At 48.0% G+C, this 8,302-nt stretch overlaps 1 long non-coding RNA gene across 1 annotated transcript; it reads left to right on the top strand.

The window, feature by feature from the left end:
* Positions 1-579: 579 nt before the first annotated feature.
* On the top strand, positions 580-2,178 carry LOC118499995. The gene is made up of 3 exons (XR_004902515.1): positions 580-1,007; positions 1,103-1,405; positions 1,816-2,178. It is a non-coding gene; the product is annotated as an uncharacterized LOC118499995 (long non-coding RNA).
* Positions 2,179-8,302: the final 6,124 nt, after the last annotated feature.

Here is an 8,302-nt window from a genome sequence, read left to right as displayed (position 1 = left end):
AGAGAGGGTGGCCGCCTCCCCCCAGGTACACTGTTGACCCGGGGTGTGTGTGTGTGTGTCAGTGTTGCGTGTACTCGCAGAAGGAACACTCAGGCCACTGCATTGTAGGGACAGTGAGACAGACACTGGCAGTTGGAGGGAACGCTCAGTCTCCCGGCCATCTCCGAGGTCCTGGGGTGGGATTTTCAAATGGGAGGCAGGCTGATTGGAGTAATACTTTTCCTTCATGTTCTTTTGAAGGGACGTTTCTAGTGGGCAGGTCCACACCTTTGGAGGGAACGGATGGGAGTCCAGAAGGACACCCAGTTATCAGGGTAATTGTCACACACAGGTACCCCCCATGGGTCTGAGCTGGCTGACAGCCCCTGGGACTGGCTGTGAAGGGATTCTGACCAGGAACATGATTACCCCATTTGAAACCTCAGATAATCTAGTCAGACACTGTGGACTCCTCCTTTCCTTAGAAAATAGAAGAAAGCTTAAGTCTTAAGAGAAGGAAAGTGACGATTTTTTTTTTCTGAAATTGACAGGACGGGCTGTGGCCCTCACAGCCGGGTCGGAGAGACATGACCGGTCTTTGCTGACCTATTTGGGAGAAACGGGGGTGGCACTGTTCCCTCTTGCGTTTCCCTTGGTCCCCTTGGAAATGCTCTAACGTGCCTGCGGAGCAGGGGCTGCATTTCTCGAAGTTTGCCACTAGACTGCACCCTTATCTATGATAAGAATTCTTTCTGCAGCACTGCTCTGGAGAAAATGTTTCTCTTGCTGGTTTGGTTCAGGAGTGATTCTCTCTATGCTGTTAACACTCCCAGATTCTGATCTGTCCTCTCACTTATCTACTTGCTGAAAGGCACATCTTTAAAAAAAATGAGTTTAAAGTCCTGCTTTCGCTTGTATTGCCAGAGGTGTTGGCTGGGAGAGGGAGGAGGAGCTGTGTGTAATGATGAAAAAAAAAAAAAAAGGAGCGAGGCTCCTCATCGTTTCTTCTCCCCTCTGTCTGGGGCTTGGTAAGTTGGGAGGGGGGAATTAATATTTAAAAAAATCTCGTTGAAGTGTCTGAGGAGTGAGGGTGATCGTGTGTTATTTTCCCCTTTGTGTCAAGTTCAGACCAGAAGAGTGGCCGGACAGTGTGCCCTGTGTGCTCCGCGGCCCCTGCTCCTGTTTCTGCACCAGCCCAGCAGCCGGGCCGACCCCAGGCACGCTGGGAGCCTGTGGCGTGAATGGGGAGATTGTGGTGCTCCTTCCAGAGAAACACGAGTTGCCTGGTTCCAGCCACTCTCCATTCTGAGAGAGATGGCCTCCAGTGACATGTCTTTTTGTCCAGCCGACTTCCAGTGGCTGGAAAGTAGAATGTATGAGGACAGGTAGGAGGGAGCGGGGATGATTCGTAGGGAAGACGAAAAGGGTAGGGAGACAGCGGAAGGGGAGGTTGTGGCAGGAGCCCGCCCTTGGGGTAGGGGGCGCTGCAGAGGGGGCCTGGGAGAGAGGGGACCCTGCAGGAATGTAAATCAGGGACCCGCTGTGTTCCGGCTTAGAAATGGGCTTAGTCAGGAGGGGCGGAGACGGGTGGGGTATGAGTTGCCCTCCAGGGGGCCCTCAGGTGGGCTCTCTGGAAGGGCATGGGAAAGAATTCTCCGTTGCCTGGGGTTGTCTAAAGTAATTGTGTCCAGAGATGGGACACTGGCCAGACGGGTTCGCCTCTACAAGGCCCTAGTGAATGCATGGTGGTGGAGGGGGAAGTTCTGTTCTGGGAAGCTGGATCAGGGGGCCGCCCATGAGCTTTTCCTGATTTCATCCCCCGCTCCCATTCTGAAGGCCTAGATCGGTTCACAGTCACCCGCAGAAGATTGCTTCTGGAAAAAAACAACAAAACCATTAGCCCTGGTGAACGCAATTGGGAAGGGCTCATTTATTCCTGCTGGATACAGGCGCCTGAGGCCAGGTTCGCTTCCCCTCTTTATGGCCACGCGCTCCTCCACCCTCTGCTTCTTAACTCCACTTTTGATGCCTTCCAACCACATCCTTCTTGGAGGAGTACGAAGTTAAATATCACCCGCTGTGTGCCGTTCCCCAGAGATTACCCCTCCCCATTCCTTTGAGTGATTAACTGGATATCAAAACCAAATTTCAAGAAATGCAACCAAGTAAAAATTGATGCTTTTACATGCACAGCGTTTCGAAGGGTGCGTGGCATTTGTGCTTTATAAAGCTTGCAGCCTTCCCTCTGATCATTGTCAAGGCAAGGGTGATGCCTGATACCATGGGTTGGGAATGTTAGATGTTTAATAGTTCATAAAATATCATGCATTTCTCCGGTTGGAAAGGAAAAATGTCAGCAACGGATCTTGTCTTCATTTGCTGTTGTCTTCATTGCTCTTACCACACTCTCAGGCAGCTTTGCCTACTGTTTTCCACAGCGAGTAACTGTTCTGTTTTAAAGACCCTATGAGGCCGACATCAGTCCCTTTCTCAGAAGCCAGGACACACCAGGCATACTAATGCTGCCGCCGCATCCTGGTGTGGTGACCTTCGAGAAATAAAGTACTTAGCCTCTCAGGTCCCTCCGCAGACCAGGGAAATTCAGCGAAATTTAGAGAGGAGCAGTTGAAGGCAGCTTGGCTGCAGTGGCGCTGCTGAATGCTAGGTGGCAGAATGGATACATCATTTAAAACACGCCTCTTTTGCAAAAGGGCTGGGAGCGGAGGCTGATGGAAGTTGAACAACGGGGGTGGGGTGTGGGAGCAAACGCTGGGATGGAGGGCCACTTCCACGCTCTGTGGGCCCACTGTGTGCGCCCCCGGCCGGGTCACTGCCCTTGGCCATGATGGCACCAATCCAGCGGGTGGTGCAGGGCCTCTGAGGTCCACCAACGGGCTTTATTCACGGCCACTTCCCCTGCGAGTTGAGGCCTGGCCAGGTCACAACGCCATTACTTTGGGTTCATCGTAGAAAGCCTTAAAGCTTCTCTGATAAATAATTAGGACATGAACTTTGCCACAGTGCATAAGCAAATGGCCTTTTTACATTTCAAAATATGAATTATGGAATATTTCAAACCTTCAAAGAGCAGAAGATAACAAAATAGATATCCTCTACTCACCACACACATTCGACACATGTTAACATTTTGCCCTTCTTGTTTGAGATTTTGTTAAGTAGAGGGAACGGCTCTCGTGCTGCTCAGGCCCCTGCTCCGCCTCCCTCCGCGCGGGGAGGGGGCTTTGTGTCCTTTCTGCACAACCTGTTGGGAGGTTTTGCATGAATCCTCTCCCAGAACAGAGTTAGGACCGTTTTGAGGGTGAAACCACACGCTACTTGAGAGTTAATTGTGTAGTGGTGCTTGCTATGGTGGCAATTTAATTAGAGTCTAAATTGACCCTCTGGCTGACTTTTGAAGGAGCCGGAGCCAACTATGACTCAGAGTGATTTATATTTCTGTGTGAGCAATATATAAGTTAATCGTTTTAAGAACTGATGTTTAGGAGGCTTCTGGAGCCGTTCCAGGGAGATATGGCAGGGTGGGGGTGGGCGGGGGAAGGCTCTAGAAATAGTTTCTGGTTGCAGGCTTCCTTATCTTCTTGGTTCATGGGATTCTGGGGTCTTTCAAACCCCAGAGGTGTGTTTGAACTTTGAAGAAATAACATGAACCAGGAAAAAGGATTCGCTGTGACTTAGAGGAGGTGTTGCTAGAACCCTATCTAGGAGGAGAGCCACAGGCCGGGGGAGAAGATGGAATTGCACGGGAGAGGGGAAAATAGAAAGTGTTAACCGCTTGGAGTAGGTTTAACAGAATGCAGCGGAGCCATGAAGAAGCCAAGGACAGTTATGGCGCATGGCTGGAATCTAGGTTTTGTTACGGTTCAGGAGGGAGAGGCGGTGAGAGCCAGCTCGCCGCCACTAGCTCTTAGGGCAAATCTGTGTGAACAGGAAACGGTGCCCTTCCTCAAGACCCTTTACTTCTAATCACCAGACAATGGTTATAAAATACAGATTTTGTTAGAACAAAACTCTTGACTGCCCCTTCCAGGAAACTGCCCTCCTGCATGTGTGCACCCCCGACATGTGCCATGTGACAGTGCCACTCAGAGGTGGCTTTCCCTGCACGGTGCACCGCCTGCCCAGCTCTGCGTGCCCGCCTGGTTTCCGAGCCACCAGGAAACACCGCTTTTCTGCTTACGTGGAAAGGATTTGCCCAGGGACAGGGTTTGATTCATCACCAGGGTTGAGGGATGGGCTTCAAAGCAGCCGACTCCAGCCATGTTCGCAGCTTGGTTGGTCTATACCTTCGTGTCACTCTTTAGAGAAACCATGCTCTTCCGTGCCCCCACGTCTTTGCACGTATTGTTTATTCTGATAGGAATGCCTTTCTCCTTTGCGCCCACTAGTGAACTCAGGCATCCTTAAAGATCCAAATGAAATCATGCCTACTTTGGGAGGGTTTCCTGACTTCCATGTGTGATTCTCTGAGGGCACGTAGCTGGGTAGCAGCATTTATCCCACGTGGTCCTCTGCGTCCTCATCAGTAAAGTACCGGGATGAGTTGTTTCCCACATAGTGGTGTTGTGAGCCTTGAATGAGGCAGTCTAGGTGAACCTCATTGGTGCTTAATCAGTTTTGCCTACTGTAGCCCTACCTTCCCATTCAACTGAAAGTCTTGAAGGACCCAAGATCTTACTATCTTGGGATCTTATTTCCACTTCTCCTTCTTTCCCTACCTCTTGCCCATGAGTCCTTGGTATAGTTCCTAGCACAGAAGGCACTTAAGTTATTTTTGATTGAAAAACATTTACCATCCCCTAAGCATTCCAACATCTTCCTGAACACCCTGTTACAGTCCTGCATCCTTCCGACTGGTGGTGATGTCCACACTGATGTGTTTCTGTTTTGTCCCTTTATGTACTAGCCTGGTCAACCCTTTCTGTCTCAAATGTAAGTATTGATCGACTCTTCTAAAGTAACAGTAAATTCCACTATACTCCTATTGTCGGACTTAAAATATGTTCATTGTAGTGTAACCTAAAAATGTACAAACATATCAAGGTATAAACTCCATAAACTTATCTCGGTGTAAAATTCAACAAGTTCATAAATAAATTCAATGAAAACTACAAACCCAACAAAATGCAAAATGACAATATTCACTTAGTGTGCTGGTCGATGTTGGGCTGCTGTTTCACTGGAAGGAAACCACTCCTCATGTTGTGATTATGGTTTAGCTGTTACAGTGCAAGTTTTGTGAGCTGGCGTGCACGTTTGATGCCCTGCTTGATGAGTTCATTCCTCCACTGTTTTTTTTAAACTACAGCAGAGTCATGGCTTATACAGTGGTGAAAGCCAGATTGAAATGCAAAAATTAAGTGTAATCAAAATTACCCCTGAAAACCCCTTAACTCACAGCAAAACAAAGCAGCACTGCAAAGCCTTCACTTTTGCCACATAGCATCGTGTCGTCCAGCTTCCGCTCAGCTCCCACGTGTTGTCTCAGGATCAAGTCCATGTCTGCTCTTTAGCCCATTTGCAAATGACAATGAAAATGGTGTTGCTTGGACCTGATGTCTTTGAAAATGGAAAATGTCTTCTAGACCTAGACAGAAGGCTGAGACAAGGAGCGTGCACACAACTGAGTGACAAGTCTTGGACAAAACCACAAATGAAGCAAATGGATAACATGGACAGTCTGTACTGTTATGGCTGGCATTTGTGTGTGTGTGTGTCTGATTGTGTGTATGTCTGATTGTGTGTGTGTGTGTGTGTGTGTTTGGGGGTATACTGGAGGTTGCTGACAGAGATGGCATGAGGCCGGGAGAGTTGGCTCCCACTCTGCTGGTGAATGAAGAGGTGGGAATTAGATTCTGCATACAGCATAACCACCACGACTCACTGGTCCTGCTGCTTGTATAGACCTACCAAGAAAAGGCACCAATTTGACCTCCAAGCACGGAATGGAAGCATTTTAACCATAAGCCAACCACAGACAACCTCTGTTCAAAGCAAGGTTTGAAATTCTGAGTGGACGTAGATGTGGGATTTACCCTGTGAGGATCGACTGGGCATGGAGGGCAGGTGGCTCTGAGTCCCAGGCTTTGAATACCACTGCCCTTTCCCATGAAAGCTTCGCCTTGAGCACGTCGCTTAGCCTTCCTCAGGTCCAATGCATTCTGCAAAATGGACTGCGGTACCTTTCAATGGGTAGTTGTGAGACTTAAATGAGATAATTTGTGTAAATCACTTAGCACAGCACCTAGTACATAGTGTGTTACTTTGCTAGGGCTGTTGGAACAAAGAACCACACACTGAGAGGCTTATACAACAGAAATGTATTGTTTCACAGCTGGGAGGCGGGAAGTCTGAGATCAAGGTGCTGGCGAGCCCCAGCGCAGCCTGGTCTAGGCCTCTCTCCCAGCTCCTGGTCGTTTCTTGGCTCATGGCAGCGAAACCCAGTCTTCACACCGTGTTCTCCCTGAGTGTGAGTCTGTCTCCAGTTCTTTTTTTTTTATAAGGGTGTGGTCCTACTGGATTCAGGGTATACTCTACTCCAGTATGACCTCATCTTAACTAATTATGTCTTCAATGACCCAGTTTCCAAATAAGGTCCCATTGGGGGTGGTTAGGACTTCAACCTATGGATTTTGGAGGGACACAGTTCAATTCCAACAACACTCAGGTGGTAGTTATTGTGATTCATAATACCTTCTTCAGTTGCCTTTCAGTGGGATGTGTTTATAGCCAGAATGATCAGAGCTCTATTCTCATTGTCCTTCCGGGCCTGTTTCTGTCTAGAAAGAAAGTGCCGTGAGAGCCAGAGCCTTCATGCTGGGCTCACACTCCTTTCCCGGTTCCTGGAACAGCAGTGGCCACACAGCCGACGCTCCATGAGTGATTGGATAAATGAACAGAGCCTGTTTCTTCTTCCTTTCTCCTTTCTATTTTTTCGTTTTTGATTTCTCAGTAGCCAGCTTCTCTACCTCATTATCTTTTCTAGATTGCCAAAGTATTAAAGGCACAAGAAATAAAACCACACACATTGTAACTTCCTTTGTCGATAATTATTCAATTCTTCCCAAGCACTTGCTCCTGCAGCCAGTTAGAGACTCAGGCAGATGGCAGAGGGCAGAGCGAGGGGAGCTGCTGGTGGGGGCTGGGGTGAAGGGGCTTGTGTGGGAGATCGCCGGAGCCCACTCTGGACGTTTTCTGGGGCTTGGCCAAGGCTCGGACTTCGGAGTGAATGGGACCCAACTCTGCTCTGAGGGACTGGGAAGACACCAGTGAGGTCAATATTGCTCTAGAAGTTGAAAGTCAAATTCTAAAGTAGGAGCTGCAGACTCGGAAAGGTACAAGGACTTTGTCAGGTCCTCAGAAAAGTGTGATGCATGTGATGCAAATGAAATGTGTCTTTCATTTGGCGTGACAGTCCCTGGTCCACAAACCACACATGCAGGCCCCCAAAATGTGACTACCTTCATCATAGAGCTCCTGGTTTGAAAACAAGTCACAAGTTGTAGCGATCTTGGGCCTGGGCAGGGATTGGAGAGTGAAAAGTAGGGAGACAGTGCTCTGTGTTCTAGGGACCCGCGACTGAATTGTTATTGACTAAAAAGAAACGACTGCAGATAGAAAAGACACTTGTAATTTACCGATTGACTGGTATCATCTATGTACATATGTGTCTGTCTATCTGCCAATACTTAGCTATTTTCTCACAGCTGTAGAACAGGCATTACACATGCACACAGCCCCTGGCAAGACATAGGCAGGATGCGGGCCCGTGGGCACTGGGGAGAGACGTGGGTTCAAGAGGGGCAGTAACCATTTACTTTCAGCCTAGCGTTACTGTCGGGACTATGAAAACCATATCGGCTCACCCTCATCTGAACTTTTCTCTCTCTCTCTCTTTTCCTTCCTCCCTTCCTCCCTTCCTTCTTTCTTTTTTTTAAAGATCTGATTGGATATCTATTTAATTTTATTAAAAACCCTTTTTATTTTTCTTTTGTGGAGAATACTCTCAAACATACATAAAAGTAGGCAGAATAGTACCATAACTTCTTATATATGAGGGGGGATCCCAAGGGAACCAGAATTTATTTATAAAATATTGTGCATTTATTCTTACATGTTTAAACTTCAGTCACCTTCAAAGCACTCTCCATTTGATGCAACACACCTATTGATACGTTTTCCGCTGCTCAAAACAGTTTTTGAACTCATCAGTTTTGATGCCTTTTAGTGCTTCTGCTGTTTTTTGTTTTGCCTCTTCCACACCAGCAATATGTTTCTCTCTGAGGACTTTTTTCATCGGGGTAAA

The sequence above is a fragment of the Phyllostomus discolor genome, chromosome 4 (assembly GCF_004126475.2).
Source record: "Phyllostomus discolor isolate MPI-MPIP mPhyDis1 chromosome 4, mPhyDis1.pri.v3, whole genome shotgun sequence".
In the NCBI taxonomy this organism is placed as follows: Eukaryota; Metazoa; Chordata; class Mammalia; order Chiroptera; family Phyllostomidae; genus Phyllostomus; species Phyllostomus discolor.
Note: the sequence above shows the minus strand (reverse complement) of the source record. Positions and strands in the feature narration are given on the sequence as shown.